The sequence below is a fragment of the Culex pipiens genome, chromosome 3, assembly GCF_016801865.2.
Source record: "Culex pipiens pallens isolate TS chromosome 3, TS_CPP_V2, whole genome shotgun sequence".
NCBI lineage: Eukaryota > Metazoa > Arthropoda > Insecta > Diptera > Culicidae > Culex > Culex pipiens.
In genome coordinates, this window is record NC_068939.1 from 167,148,593 (window position 1) to 167,165,140 (window position 16,548).

Genomic DNA, 16,548 nt, shown 5'->3' on the forward strand with positions numbered 1-16,548 from the left:
AATCTGAAAAATCTGAAAAATCTGAAAAATCTGAAAAATCTGAAAAATCTGAAAAATCTGAAAAATCTGAAAATTCTGAAAAATCTGAAAAATCTGAAAAATCTGAAAAATCTGAAAAATCTGAAAAATCTGAAAAATCTGAAAAATCTGAAAAATCTGAAAAATCTGAAAAATCTGAAAAATCTGAAAATCTTAAAAATCTGAAAAATCTGAAAAATCTGAAAAATCGGAAAAATCTGAAAAATCTGAAAAATCTGAAAAATCTGAAAAATCTGAAAAATCTGAAAAATCTGAAAAATCTGAAAAATCTGAAAAATCTGAAAAATCTGAAAAATCTGAAAAATCTGAAAAATCTGAAAAATCTGAAAAATCTGAAAAATCTGAAAAATCTGAAAAATCTGAAAAATCTGAAAAATCGGAAAAATCTAAAAAATCTGAAAAATCTGAAAAATCTGAAAAATCTGAAAAAAATCTGAAAAATCTGAAAAATCTGAAAAATCTGAAAAATCTGAAAAATCTGAAAAATCTGAAAAATCTGAAAAATCTGAAAAATCTGAAAAATCGGAAAAATCGGAAAAATCGGAAAAATCGGAAAAATCGGAAAAATCTGAAAAATCTGAAAAATCTGAAAAATCTGAAAAATCTGAAAAATCTGAAAAATCTGAAAAATCTGAAAAATCTGAAAAATCTGAAAAATCTGAAAAATCTGAAAAATCTGAAAAATCTGAAAAATCTGAAAAATCTGAAAAATCTGAAAAATCTGAAAAATCTGAAAAATCTAAAAAATCTGAAAAATCTGAAAAATTTGAAAAATCTGAAAAAATTTAAAAAATCTGAAAAATCTGAAAAATTTGAAAAATCTGAAAAATCTGAAAAATCTGAAAAATCTGAAAAATCTGAAAAATCTGAAAAATCTGAAAAATCTGAAAAATCTGAAAAATCTGAAAAATCTGAAAAATCTGAAAAATCTGAAAAATCTGAAAAATCTGAAAAATCTGAAAAATCAGAAAAATCAGAAAAATCTGAAAAATCTGAAAATCTTAAAAATCTGAAAAATCTGAAAAATCTGAAAAATCTGAAAAATCTAAAAAATCTGAAATACGATCCAATTCAGAAAGAAATAGAAATAAGAAAAATCAGATAAATTTTAAAATCTGAAAACAGTAATGGCATAATAAAGATTTGTATGTTTAATAGGGTGCCCAGAATATGGGACTTTTTTTCAAAACCTCGCTCCACAATAATCAGCTATTGTTCCTTGAGCTATTTCAGGATGCTGAGCCAAATATGAGCAAAATCGGTCAACATTTAACCATTGATACTCGAGGGAGAAGTTTGTATGGGAAAAATCGGAAAAATGTATGAAAAACCCAATTTTCTTACGGCTTTGTCTGAAGGGGTCGCTACTTTCATCCAAATCTTTTCAAAAGTGAGATTCTTATTGGAAATATAATGTTCTACAACTTTGTAGAACATTACAAAGCTGTAAAACTCGATCCTGAAAAGTTATTAGCGATTAAAAACAGTCAATTTTGTATGGAAAACATTTTTTTCACCAACTTTAGGTTCGAGTATCAATGGGTTAACCTTTTCCAATTTCGCAGATGCTTAAAATAACCCATAAAACCGTTTTCCGCTTGTGGAGCAGGGGGTCATTTTTTCTGGGCACCCTAATGTTTAAGTGCATTTAAAAGAAAATAAACACAAAGCAGTAAGAATATGAAACTTCTTAAAATTGTACAAATTAAATATTTTTTCTAATAAAAACACTACATATTTCTACACACTTCATAACCCAAAGACGTATGTACTAATACTATGCACGATGAGCAATAAATACAAGCTTACGTGCACCCGTCAATCCACCCTACTGGAGGCAATAATGTCTCGCAGTGGTTTCGTGGAATGATGATGAGATTGAAATTTCGCCCTAGCCCCAGAATCACCATGCTGCAATCAGCTATGGTTGGGCATTAGGGATGAGAAACCAAAATTTATTAACTCCCCGGGGCAGTTATTTACCACACACTCTCTCTCACGCATCACGTACGTGTATGATGGATTCGACAGTTTGGCTACAATTTATGGATTCAATTTTGGATTTTGCACAATATTATTCGATATCTTTGTTTGTGATTTACCAAATTCAAAATACATCAAGTCAAGTGTGCTCCTGAAATCAACAACAATTTCATCACATTAACTTGGGCACGTGCAATTGCCAGGAAATTCCAGTCAGTCCCTGTGGACGGATCTCAACGTGTGATTCGCAGCGCTGTATGTCACCGGAATCTCATTAAGTTTCGCGTTGCGGTTTGTTCTCCGGGTAGATGTGGCATTACAACCCACCCACAACACAACACTCAGTGTAGCATTCGCGCCCACCCACCAGACAAATAGTATCCGTGTCGAGCGACTTGTGCGATCATGTATGACTGTTTGGCATTACGTTAATTAAGGTAATGAATAATTAATGAACAGGTTTCGGGTTCGCCCGTAACCCTTCCGGATGGGCAAGATACGCACCCTGGAAGGCGCTGAATTTGACTGGAAAACACGAAGTTTCAGAAATTGGAGTAATTTTTTGGGTTTGCCGAATAAATTAATTGTTTTTATTTACAATATCGTAAATTGCACTTTAAAACTTCACGAGAACTAATGAACAATTCAAGATGATTCACAAATTTTATAAGTCTTCTTTTCGTTGTCGTCATTATGACATATTAACCGTTAAACGGGGTGACTTTGATAGGTTTGCGATTTTTCCGCAAAATGAAGAGTACAATTAAAAAACGTACGGAATTGTTTAGAATCATACTGACCGTGGTAGAGAAGTGTTCAAAGTACATCAAAAAGAACTTTTTATAAAACTTTGAAAAGTTTAAAAAGGTAAGTTAACTATAGTTAAGAACGTGCTGATGAAAGTCATTATTTTAAACTTCTCTAAGTGTCATGATTTTCTCAATGAACATGATTTTGAATCGGAAAACGGAATGCATTTTCGGATTCTTTGGACAATTTTTCACTAGTAGAAGGTTAAATAAATTTGTAAATAGAAAATAATATGTGTTTTTGAAACACAATATAAAAAAAAACCAATTAATAGGCAATTTCAGTTGAACAAATTTCATTTAAAATGTGAAAACTTGTGATTTGTACTTCGAATTCAGTATAAAATGCAATATAAATCGATAATTTTACAAACAAAACTAGTTTTAACAAATTTCAGACAAAATTCCGACTTTTCAACAATTTTACCTAAAATTTATATGTTTTTTGTTAAAAAGCTTATAACTAAATATAAATATTGATTTTTTTCTTAAAAACTATATCAGCTACTTTAGTGATGGTACATTTAACGTACAAATAAATTTTGAACTTCTTAACTATGATTTTAACATGAAAAAATATGACTATCAAAGTCACCCCGGAATTTAAACTAAGAATTTTTAACGTAACTTTTTTTTCTAAACACTATTGAAAAAAAAAATGTTTACCAAAATAGTGCATGGACTTTGTGTGGCCTACTCCAGTACATGTTTTCAAAAAAATAATCTTACCTGTTGGAAAATATTCCAAAAACAAATTGAAATCCTATCAAAGCCACCCCGGTTACGGTACTTCCATAAAAGTAAAAAAAAAAAACATACCGAAAATTGATTTGTTCATAATTTAATAGAACAAAAATTATCTCATAAAATTTCTTTTTTCAAAAAATGAATCCGCTATTGGCGACATGAACTTTGAAAAAAACTTTCAGCGGCCTTAAGCAAGATTTTGTGAATGCACTAAAATTTTCCTAATTTGCAATATGCAATTATTTGCAAATATTCGATATTTCCAAAAAAAAAATACTCAAAATACTATATTGTAATGAAAAATATAGTATTTTGAAAAAAAAATTACAATTTTTGAGAAAAAAAAGCAAACAAAACTGTAACAGAATGAAAATTAATAAAAATTTACTTCGTTTGCTAACCAAATTATGAAAAAATAAAAATAAAAAAATAATTTCGAACAAAAACTAGTGTTTCAAACAATTTTTAGTATTTTTGTTTGATACCCATTATGCAAATATTAAATATTAGATTATTTTTTTCGAAAAATTACGGTAGTTAATAAATATTTTAGCATAATGCAAAAAAAACTCTAATAAAGTGAAAATTCACCCTTTATTTTAATTCGTTTGATACCCATTTTGCAAATATTAAAAATTTGAGTTTTTTCGAAAAAAATAAATAACAAAGTGAAAATACATTTACAATTTTACTTCGTTTAACTCATATGGCAAATTATGAAAATTAAAATTTGAGTAGTTTTGAAAAAATATGGTATTTTGTGGAAATTTAAGTATTTTATCAAACAAATCGAATAAAATGAAAATGCATGCAGAATTTTGAAAATGATCTAAAAATATGAATATTTTAGAACTTTGAAAAAGTTCAGAATTGATGAATATTTGAGTATTTTACAAATAAACTCTAACAAAGTGAAAATGCATTTGAAATTTCACTCCGTTTAATACCCATATGGCAAATTATGAAAATTGCTGTACTATCGAAAAAATACGGTATTTTGTGAAAATTTCAGATATTTTTTGGTGAAAATTCATTAACAAATTTAGCTTTGTTTGATAACTATTTGCAAATTATGAAAATTTGAGTACATTCGAACAAATACGGTTTTTTTGGATATCCACTTTAAAATTTACTTTAAATATTATCAAAAAATATACCGTCAGTGGGGGTGACTATAGATCAAAAAACGATACACCTCTCGTAATTTCTTGATAACAAAAACTTGACAAAAACAATTTAAAAAACATCGAAAATAACGTAGATTTGTTTTTAGATAGTTTAATAATAATTTCCCAAAATATGGTGGATTTTGAGGAAAACTAAAACTAAAATGCTGCTCAAATACAACGATATGGTAAAAACAAGTCATCCAACAGTGTTTCTTGTTCGAGGGAATCGTATTGACATGCTACAATGTTCGAAGAAGAGATTTTCAAACATTTGGGTGGTTTTCGAGCAATTCCAACAAAAATATTAGAAAAATGATTTTTCGAGAGGTCATTTTTGGCCAAAAACGTACCTCAACTTTAGACAGCTGCCCAAATAACAGGATTTGTTCTAGGAACGAGATTTTTTCAGCGAAGTCTTCTTAAGATGTCCCATACAACCCTTTAAACAGAATTCACATTCATTGAGAAGAAACTGAGAAATGGTAAAATCCGTAAAAATCACTTTGACCCAATCTCAACCCCCAGACCCAATGTCACCCCCACTTACGGTATTGTTAGTTATAGGGTTGACGGACATTTTGTTTTTGGCCAAGCAATGATTTAAAAAAAATAATTGTGTTTTTTTTGGAAAATATCGAAAATGCTCACACAAAATATTTTAAATCGAAAAGTAACTTCGAAAATTTTTGATAAAGTGCACCGTTTTTGAGTTCAAGCAATTGTTATGTTAAAATATTTTACTAAACTGTTTTTTTTTTAATTTTACAAATAGTGTCCATCCTTTAACTTGTTTCATAAAATAACTTTTTTCAGTTGTAGGGAGCCTTTCCTGTAAACAAATTTACACTTTTTTAATTTAAAAGTGCATAATTTAAAAAGAATAAATATTTACAATTAATCTATTTTTCACCTCCAGTGCTCCTTTCTTCCCATCGATGAGCTGGTTAGTCTAGCTCCCAGAAGGAGAAAATTATGGTAATTATCCCGCGTAAAGCAGTCACAGCAGTCGATCTGGATGCCAGACATCCGATCCCACAGGGAATCATAAATATTCATCCCAGCAGTAGAATGATAAGATTGCTGCTTTGAGAGTAGTAGCAAAAATGTCTCAAGAAATTCCTTTTAGAATTGTGGTCTCTTTTTAATTAGTTTTTGTTTTCTCAATTTTAGTAACATGAATTCTGGTTCAGAATTTTTATTTTTGTTTCGTTGATTATTACTAATGATTTGATATAAGACAACAATACGGTCAACTTGAACAAGAGATAGCAATTGAATGCAACACCTTTAGTCGGTAAGTCAGCTGGAAAATGGAACCAATCTACCGATGGATTCACTTAGCACCATTAGAAACGAGTTTTCCAGATTTATTGTGCCAGTGCAGTTAATCGTGCTTTCAGTTAATTGAATTCGTTTGAGAAATATTGGAATACAATTATTTAAAAACATTTTAGTGTTCAAACTTTTCATCAAGTTCAAAATTTAAACGACCATCGAAAAATGTTTTCTTTCTAAAAATCTTTTTATTCCTTTACCCACCACCTTCACCAACGTGTCTCTAGCCTATCGTTAGAAATTAATTGCAACCACCACCACCACGAAATGCTCCTCGTAAATTGAGCCATCCTTCTGGGTTTTAACTTTCCATCAGATCGTCACCGCCGAGGGGAAGGTTGACATTAAAATTACTCCTTTTTTGCGCGCGTCAAAGCGTTGGCGAATGTCAGAAGATGATAAAATTCTAAAGTGGTCTCCCAGTTTAACGGTCAAAGACGAATAAAATTTCCATCGTTGAGTCATTAGGTTGGAGGGTGTTTTTTTTTCGCCTCCCCCCTCTCTTGGTAAATGTTTAACGCGAAAATGTTCACTTTTTTAAGGTAGCGTAAACGGCTGCTGAAATATGCAAGACATCTAATGGCACCGGTGTGGTGGCCACGTGTGAGGAATTCCACTGGAACGTTGCGGGAAGGAAGGCGATTTATTGTCAAGAAAATGTAGCATGAGTTTCTGTACAAGTTACAGAGTTTTTTTTTACTAAGCCAATGGAAATTTTATTTTAAGTTTTTGTCACACAACAAGTCAAAGAACAAAAAATAGCCAGACATTTTAATTTTAAAAGAAAAAACTTTAAATTAACACAATAAGAATAAACTATGAAGCATACATAATTGTTTTTAGTATTTTTTTTTGCGTTATTAAATAAATAGAGCTTCTTGGGCTTTAAACACATTCTGATTAAGCAGTGTGTGTCTCGCGTATTACAAAAATCGTAGTCACAACCACCCTAACGAAATTCGAAAAATTTTACCAAATATATGTTTTTCTATGTAATTTCGCTAGCTGAATCTGAATCTGCCCTCAGAACTGACCCAAATAGTCAAAAAATCGATTTTTGGTCATATTTTGGGTTTAAATGATAATTTTACATGGAAACCCAAAATATGAACAAAAATCGATTTTTCGGCAATTTGGGTCAATTCTGAGGGCAGATTCAGATTCAGCGAGCAAAATTACATAGAAAAACATATATTTGGAATTTTTTTGAATTTTGTTAGGGTGGTCCCATGTGGTTTTCCCTTGAAAATTAGACTTTTTCAAATGAAGATATCTCGAGTTTAAAGAAAATGCAACCTGGTGCTTAAAATTTGCATCTTTTTTACCTTCAAATGGCTGTTACTTTGGTTGAGTCCAAATTGACCTGTCAAAAAAATAAAAATGTGTGTTTTTTAGAGCTCTAAAAGTGCCTCGAATATCATGAATTGCCACGTTCAAAAAACTGATTTTTGAAGGTTTGTTCAGATGCTTTCTATAAATTTGGTCGTAGAAGGCGTAGATTACGAGATAAAAAATTTGGTGTCTTCGGCAAAGTTGCTTGGATTGGCAAACCCAACAACTTTTTAGTGTGTGTGCGTGTGTGTGTGCAACCAACCAAACGGGACCACGCGGTCGCTTCTTACAAATTGAGTTGTTTCCATGTATTTTAGATTTATATTCTATACATACAAATAACTCGCATAGGCATTTGGAAGGTGTTAGCTCTGCCGAGCTTCGGTGACCCATTTCTACGCAGGCTAGCCGTGCGCGAGGTACCTCCGCTGAACCGACAAGCCCCGCCCTAAAGAACGTTTGCATCAATTTGATTCAAACGTTATTCAGAACTTCCGAATCCTCGTCAAATGACAAAGGTCCAGCGCGTATTTAGCAAGGTTTATTTTCTGTTCGTTTGTTTTGGATTGATCTCACCAAATATCAGCTTTTCTCCCATAGCTCTTCCTTATTTGCCTTGTACGATCTGCGCCAGCACCTCCTGTGCGATGTTGATGGGGCTCGGGGCAAACAGCGAAGTCGAATGTAGCTGGAATTATTTTAACACATTGCTGCTTCACGATCTAGGGCCGGATATTCAGCCACGTCCTTCGCGTAGGCATTTTCTTCTCCACTTCAATGTACAATTTTTCACAATTACACAATTTTGAATAAATTATTGTCATCCAATTATTTTTTCACAGCTTTTGTGAGAACGTAAACAACAAACTTTTCACTCCTTTCACACTTATACAGTGACATCGCAGTTAGCCTTGCGGGTTTGACAGTTTGACCCTTAGGAATCGTTCCATTCCACACAGGCGTACCGCAGCGATCAAATAACGTACTGCTGTAATCGAATGATTTTGACGGCGACTGAAACTTGGAGCTTCCACAACAATTTTAATTTATTTTCCTTCCATGAAATGCGATTTTCTTTGATAACTGCACTTTTCCCGTACACAACAAAAGAAATGCTATCCAATTCACACTAATTTCTTCCTCTGCACAATTATTTTCACTTCAAAATTTCGAATTTAGTAAAAAAAAAAAAAATTTAGTGCAGAGCACTTTTGTTAACAACCTAGTCCCTGTCGTGCCCTTCAGGATTCTCCTGGCAAACCCAACAACTTTTTAGAAGACAAAAAAATATCCCAAAAATATTCCTGAAAAGTTAGATTTTTAAAATGACCCTAATAGTGAACCACCCTTATTTTCAACCAAACTAAAAGTTGCTCCTTTCCATTTGCAACAACTCTTCTGAAGACACCAAAGCTCCAAAACTTCAATAAAGAATGGATGTTTTACTCTTGAAGTCTGATTGTGTAGTTCAAAACCTGTTCCTCACCTTCAAAGACTTGTGACCTTCAAAGAAGGTTGTGATTTTATTTTCATTTCGTTTTTTTACTCTTAAGTTAAATTAAATTGAATTGAAGTTGATGTCCACTAAAAACAAAACAAAAATCAGAGGAATCTGAATTTCAAACTTTAAGCTTCGTTTCCAAAATGGGCAATCACAAAGTTTCACTAAATGTTTTGCTGTTGTCATAAATTTTTAAAATGTCAATTATTTAATTAATAAAAATATGTTATGCTTTAGTTTATCGTTTTGTGACTCCTCCCACTCCTCCATTAATTTGGGGCCGAAAAATTAGAAGCAATATAAAAAAATTAAATTCAGTGATTTTCAAAGTATTAATTGAACTGTATTCTACTGCGTTGATGTTCATATTTAGCATATTTTGGCTTGTTTTAAAATAATTTAATTTTTGTGGAATTCCGTTGAACCACAAAAAGTTTTTTTCTCGCGATAGAAAACGTTCGTCAATTTTTTGATATTTTGAAGATAAATGATTGCAATAAAATGGACTGGTGTTATATCGTTTAAACACACTTTTTTAATTTGGTTATTAAAACCATGGCTTGTTATTCAATTTTTCATATTTTTTTAAAAATTGTATTGCTCCCTCCCCCCCCCCTCCCTCAGTGGCCTAAACAAATGCTCAAATAATAAAAATGGCTTAGAGAACAAAACCAAATAATGATAAATAATTTTTGAAAACCAACCAAGTTTCAATTTAAAAAAAAAAGTTGACAAAATTAAGTTTCAAAATTTCCAGTTGAAAAGCTCATGTTTAAAAAACAGATACTAAAAATCAATACCAAATTGAATAAACACACTTATTTCATGACTTATTAATTACCTGACTTTCTCACACTTTTCACAAAGTCACTCACTCACTGTTTCTCTGATCACTCTCTCACTGGCTCAATAAATCACTCACTCTTTTACCCTCTTACTCACTTGCTATCTTACCACATCAAAAACTCTCTCTCTCTCACACACACACACACACACACACACACACACACACACACACATACACACACACACACACACACACACACACACACAAAGACTTATTACTCACTCACTCACTCACTCACTCACACACTAACTTAGGCTTCATCCATAAAGTACGTCACGCTAAAATCAGCCAAAATTTACCCCCCCCCCCCTCCCCCCCTTTGTCACGCTTTTCCTATACTTATAACACGCAATGTCACACTTGCTCAGACCCCCCCTCCCCCCCTAGAGCGTGACATACTTTATGGATGACGCCTTACTGATTTGCTGACTAATTTACTGAAAAACTTTCGGATTAGAAAAAATCTTCATGTGAAACAAATTGATAAATACATTCACTCTTATACTCACTCACTCACTCACTCGCTCACTCACTCTCTTACTCTCGTACTCACTCACTCACTGAATCACTCTCTTATTTACGTCAGTCACTCACAGCCTGACTGATCCATTCACTCACTCAATCACACTCCCACTCATTCACTCACTCTCTCACTCTTACTCGAGCACTAACTCACAAACTCACACATTCATTCACTTGCATACTCACTGATTGTAACACTTCCGGAACCGAAAGACTCTTCAGTAGAAAAAACTCACTAACTTGTTTTCTCCCACACTCAGTAACTAACTCACTTACTCACTCAGTAACTGTCTTCACTCACTCGCTCGCCGGATTAATCATTCACGCAAACTCGACAATTTAACGTCGTCATTTTTGTTATAGCTGGCAAATAATCATGTAACAAGATGGAAATGTAGAAATATCATCAGGTATAAACAGTATAAACAGTCAGTTTTATGAGAGGGCATGCAAAATATGTCTTTTCTAACAGTTTTTCATCTGAATTATAAAATTAAAATGGCTTGTTATGCTTCGAATCACGGACACTGATAAAAGCTGATTCGACATCCGGACACTTTTGCTTCGATTTTCGGACACTCGATTTTGCTAATGAACAGCACAAATCGAGCCAAACATTTCATTAGGGCACAAAACCAAAACGTAAACATTCGTGATTATTCCACTATTCCATTCATTAGTACACTCCCTACATGCCCTCCAAGAATCAGATTGATAGCAAACAATTTACCATTGAAAAAATCAAAAACACAAAAGGGCACATAACAATTTTCACTCCAAACCCAAAATAAAAGTTCAAATGTGCCCTTTTGTTTTTCGTTAGTTTTTCGTAGTTGTGGAACTTTTTGTGTTATAAAGTGAACTTTTCATACATTCTTAACACTAATTCACTTCAAAGTAAAATTTGGTTTGCTTTTCATGAAGCATTTCTGCAGAAAAAAAACTTCATCGAAATACACTACTTAATACGGACCCGTGGCTGCTGTTCAGTACACTTTTGAAGAATTTTTATGTTTTACATACCTTATCTACACCATTCAATCACAAAACTTCACCAATTATCAAAATTTCCACTGAATTCCTCATTATTTCTAACTAAACAAAAGGGCCCATAAACATCATTCAAAACAACAATCCGGTGACAGCGCTTTAGTGCCCTTTTAATTCTCTTCGAAATTGCATTTAGAAAGGGCCCATTATGAACAGCAGTTGGAATGCTAAAAGGGCCTAATAACGAGATTTTTTAAAATTATGATTTTTATTGCGAAAATCAACAAAAATTAAGAAGCATTAAAGCAGAGTTGAGGATAATGATGTAATTTATCGAATCATAAGTAAAAATGCCATCAGTCAAGCTTCTTTTTTAAAAAGGAATTGAAACAAGTTGTCCACTTTTTGCAAGCGATTTTCTCGAATGGCGGTTTTTGGTTTTGTGCCCTAATGAAATGTTTGGCTCGAAATTTGGACGGAAATGTAAGTGAATGGCATTCGTTAGGTCTCAAATAAACTGTCAACATCAAAACAGTCGATATCTTCTATATATATAAAAAATTTCGACAGTTTTGTTCGAACGCGCATCAGTTGATAACGGAAAGTCGGATCGGAGCGCTCTTTGCTGCGTTGGGTTCGTATAAGCCCAAGGAAGGTTCTTACGCTAAAGAGTTACAACTTTGGCCACTCTGGAACCGATTCCGGAAGATCTGCAGTTTGTATGGGAAAAGTTGCGTAAAATCAAATTTTGATCACAGGAGGCTGAATAAGCAAACAAGCTAAAAACGTCAAGAGGCGAAAAAATGACAAGACGAAGTTTGTCGGGTAAGGCTTGTTTTATATAAAAATTTGGTAGAATTTAAGGAAATCAAAACCAATTAATTTCTGCTTTGCCTTCCCGGTGCATCGGACGCCTATGAAATATTTCAAGTGAAATGTTTCACATTTTTGGTAAACTTATAATTTTATTTTATATATAATTGTTTTGGCATTAACTACAGCGTTCAAACAAACTTTAAATGACAGTTGATGTTAGAATTCATCAAATAACACAGTTTTGACATTCACTTATACTCACATAGAGGTGTAAGGGTTTCGAAGCGTCCGGGAATTCGATGTTAATAAAATGTTAATTGATTTTTTTTAAGAGTGTTTTTTTTTCTTCTGAAAAGTCCTAACCAATACCTGCAAACTTGTCGAAGACACCAAATCGTTTTGAAAATTTCGTCTTAAGATACATGAAATCGGCCGAGAATTGCTCATTGATGTGTTTCATCATGCATCACTCTTCATCATGTCTCATTTAAGTTGGCGAGATGAGTTCCCAAAATTAGCTGAAAATTTACATCATTGTTGGAAACAACTGTCAGAATGATGTTATTCATATTGTTTTGAGCGGCAGGATTTGAGAATTGCAACATTTTTTTTTCTACCATTTATCCCTTCGTTAAAACAACGCCAATTTACACAAAATGCATTTGTGCATAATTAGTCAAAGAAGGATGAAGTAAAAACAGCTGCTTTTCCGGAGACTTTTTTTTTCGCCGGAATTTTCCTTTCCAAGGAAATTAAATTAGTCGGAAAATAAATTTTCGCACAACAGTACTTCCTCGAAAGCTGCGCGACCGGTGGACAAAAAGAAGCTGTAAGAATTTCGGCGTTGATATAAATCAGGGATTTTCCCGCGCTTTTCTGCTGCTTTTGTTTCTGTTTTCCGAGCCAACTGTTGTGGACTGTTGCCCCGGGGATAGACAAACGGGGGGAAAAGATGGAACTGTTGATAAATCCGATATCAGCAGATTTTTGGAAAGAGAGTCGCCATTATATTTTTGGGGAATAAAAGGGGGGGAAAATCTGAGTTGTTGAGTTTGTAAGTATTTGCTAATGTTGGATGAAAAGACTTGCTTTTGGTGGGGCTTTTTATCTTATCTTTATTTTGAAGAAAGTGGAGGAAAAACAGTTTCTTACAACTCAATTAAATTTCGAAACAAGATCATAAAGATTCATGCAAATATTTTACCAAATGAAGAAAACGTAACAGTCATAATGCTTTCCCCAAATTAATGCATAAAAAGGCACGTTTCCCAACATCTCAATCGGTGAGCTGAATAGCAAATCCAGCTTGAATCTCGAAAGTGAAAAGGATTCCCCCCTTTCCACCAGGATTTGGGTAAAGCTTTGATTCAATTTTCCATTTAACATGTTTACACGTGCAAATGTTTGTGCAACAGTAGCAAGGAGACAGCAAAAAAAAAAAAAATTACACCGTAAAATATAACCCCTCAGATACGATCCCTTTCATCCGGTGCTTGACACAGGCTTAAAGAAGCCTCAAGTCCTTCAAGGAGGTGCAATGATTGAAAAACCTGTCAAACTTAGATATTAAAAAATGTGTAAATCATGAAAATAAATTTGGAATTCTCAGATCTCTTAAAAATTTAAAAATTTCACTTCTTTTGAAATCTACAGGCTCCTCAACTAGTCCTTGGCATGATGAGTGATGAGAGTTCGTCTTCTCTCTACGGGGCTGCCCTGGGAAAAAGCGATGAAAACAAGCCTTTTCAACCCCACCCCCACCTGCTTTCCAAAATTGGGACTTTCTGGCTTTTTCCGCGTGGAGAAGTAAAAAAGGAGCGGGATATCACTTTTATTAGGCGGGGTTTCTTTCAATTTGTTATGTGATAAGGACCTTGTTTGCGAAACACTATATCAAACATTTATTTGCCAACGAGGAGGGGAAGAGAAGTGAAGAGAGAGGCCTACGTGGATGGATGTGTTGCTTGCACATACAGTGACTGAGGTAGGAAGGGAAAAAATGGGTAAATTTGTCGAGGGTTCCTGTGATGATGACAGGGAAAATTGAACACTTGAAAAAGGAGGCAATTATGGTGAAATCCCGTGTGATATTCATGTAAAGTTACAGTCAATTTTGTAAAAACGAAGAAATTTGTGTTTTTAGCTGAAATAAACATAAAAAATCCTTTAATTTTCCAATTTCATCGATATTTTAGTAGGGGACAAAAGCAAAAAGCAACTTTTTTTTGAAGATTTTTTTTTTATTTTATAGGATATTTCTTACATATTAGTACACATTGGATTTTATTAAAAAGTTTACACCATTACATTTTTAAACATTTTCGAAGCAATTACATAGAGAAATTCTGAACAAGTTCCCTAAACAGCATCAGTTTTGAGATATGCCCAATTTCTTAAAATAAAAGTGACATTTCCAAGATTTCGACCCCGCAAAATGTCGGTAGAGAAATGCCGTTTTTTTAATCTTAATCATGCTAATCATGCTAATATTACATATGGGAACGGGTACATCTTTTATGTCAGAAAAAAATTTGTAATTTCACCTCAGAAATTGTGTAATTTTACCTCTTTTCTGGTGTAATGTCACTTTTTCAATCTAAATTGAGGTAAAATTATTTCATAAAAGAGGTAAGGCGTCATCCATAAAGTACGTACGCTCTTAGGGGGGGAGGGGGGGATACCGTAGCTGTGACAAGATGTGACGAAGGGGGGAGGAGGGGTTAGCGAGACTGTGACGTCACGCTATGTTTTTTATGATTGTATAATATTAATTCGAAATGTACACAATTAAATTAAATCCTCTTTTCTAAAATTGTTTGCTTACTATTATGTAGAAGTACCGTCATCAGGGGTGACATTGGGTCATTAAAAAATTCTCCATTTTTGTATGACCCAAACTCTCCCCCCAGACCCAATGTCACCCCTGATGACGGTATCACATTATAATTTATTATATAGTCACTTTTTTTCAGCTTAACTTCAAAATTTTGCAAATTAATAAGAAAACTGCTAAAAATGGTTTGAACTTACAAAGCTGTGAAAAACAGTTTTCAAGATTATTTAACACTTGAATGTTATACCAGGTCTTCTAATTTTTAAAAGGTACAAAACTGTTTTTTTATATCGCAATGTTAATTCTAAAAAATGAATAATTAGACAACTTATTTTTTTCATATTAAAATTGTCAAAAATACCAAAATTATGAAAGAAATAAAAGAAATAAAAACTATTTGGTAATGTATTTTGGGAGATATCATTTCTCCAAATTAGGGCATTTTTTCGAAAAAATCCATTGTTCAAAACAAGTTTTTATTTACAGTTGGCTAACGGCTGACATTCTCATTGGTTCGAAGGTTGTTTATATGGTTTTTTGGTGCGCCGAATCGAATGAGAACATTGCCGTAACGATTTGAGAACATGTGCATCTAGTGGGACGGTTTCAGCGAGAATTGCTCATATTTGAAAACAAAGTTATTGAATTGTGATTTTTTTTTGTCACATTAAAATTATCAGCTCTTGTTAATGTTTTTTAAATTAAATATTGTGGCTTACACACTTAGATTTTTTTTTGACGAATTCGGTAAAGTTTTTTTGGGAAGACAAACATTTTAAATAATATTTGTACCAGCCTAACATATATTAATTATTATTAAGGTTAAATATTGTTATAATTTTGTCTTTTTCTCAATTTTTTTTACAGTGCTTCTTATATTACAAGAAATGGAAAAAAATACTCACTGAAAATAGGACAGAAAAAAAAATACAGATTTTAGACTATTTCTTTTAGAATATATTTTTATGGAAATGATTTTGTTTGAATAAATTATTTTTTGCAGTAACAGGAAACCAAATTTTGAAAGAACATGAAATATGTCAAAACATGTTTCAGTTACGACTTTTTCTCAAAAATGTTTTTTAAGAATAAAAAATGAGTTTGAAATAGTAGTAAATATCAACCTTTTGTCCTTTTGACCTTATGTCTTTCAACCTTTGGTCTCTCTTCGTTCAGATGAATATTTTATTACAGTTAACTAAACTGATAATGCCTTTTTTTTGCTAATAATATTTCAATCTTCCGTTCAAAACATTTCGTATAAAGCGAGTTGAAAAAAAGCTTCTTCATTGGATCGCCCATAACTTAGAGTAAATGGTTCTATTTATGACTTTTCAAAAAAGGAACATCATCTGTCCCTATCTTTGGCTTTCTGAATTTTGAAATTTATCCTCAAGGAGAAGGTACAGCCGGTCAAAGTCGACTTCCGACTTTTTTGAAAAAAAAGTTTTCTCATTGATTCATACATAGCTTATAGTAAATGCAAAAAAGTAAAATTATCTAAACATCTGTCCGCATCTTTTACAATTTGAATTTTGAAAATCCGTATACTTCCGTTTAAGTGTTAAGAATAAATTTGCTGGATGGTTTTGTTCAGCAGGAATCGAGCAAGAAATCGATGGACA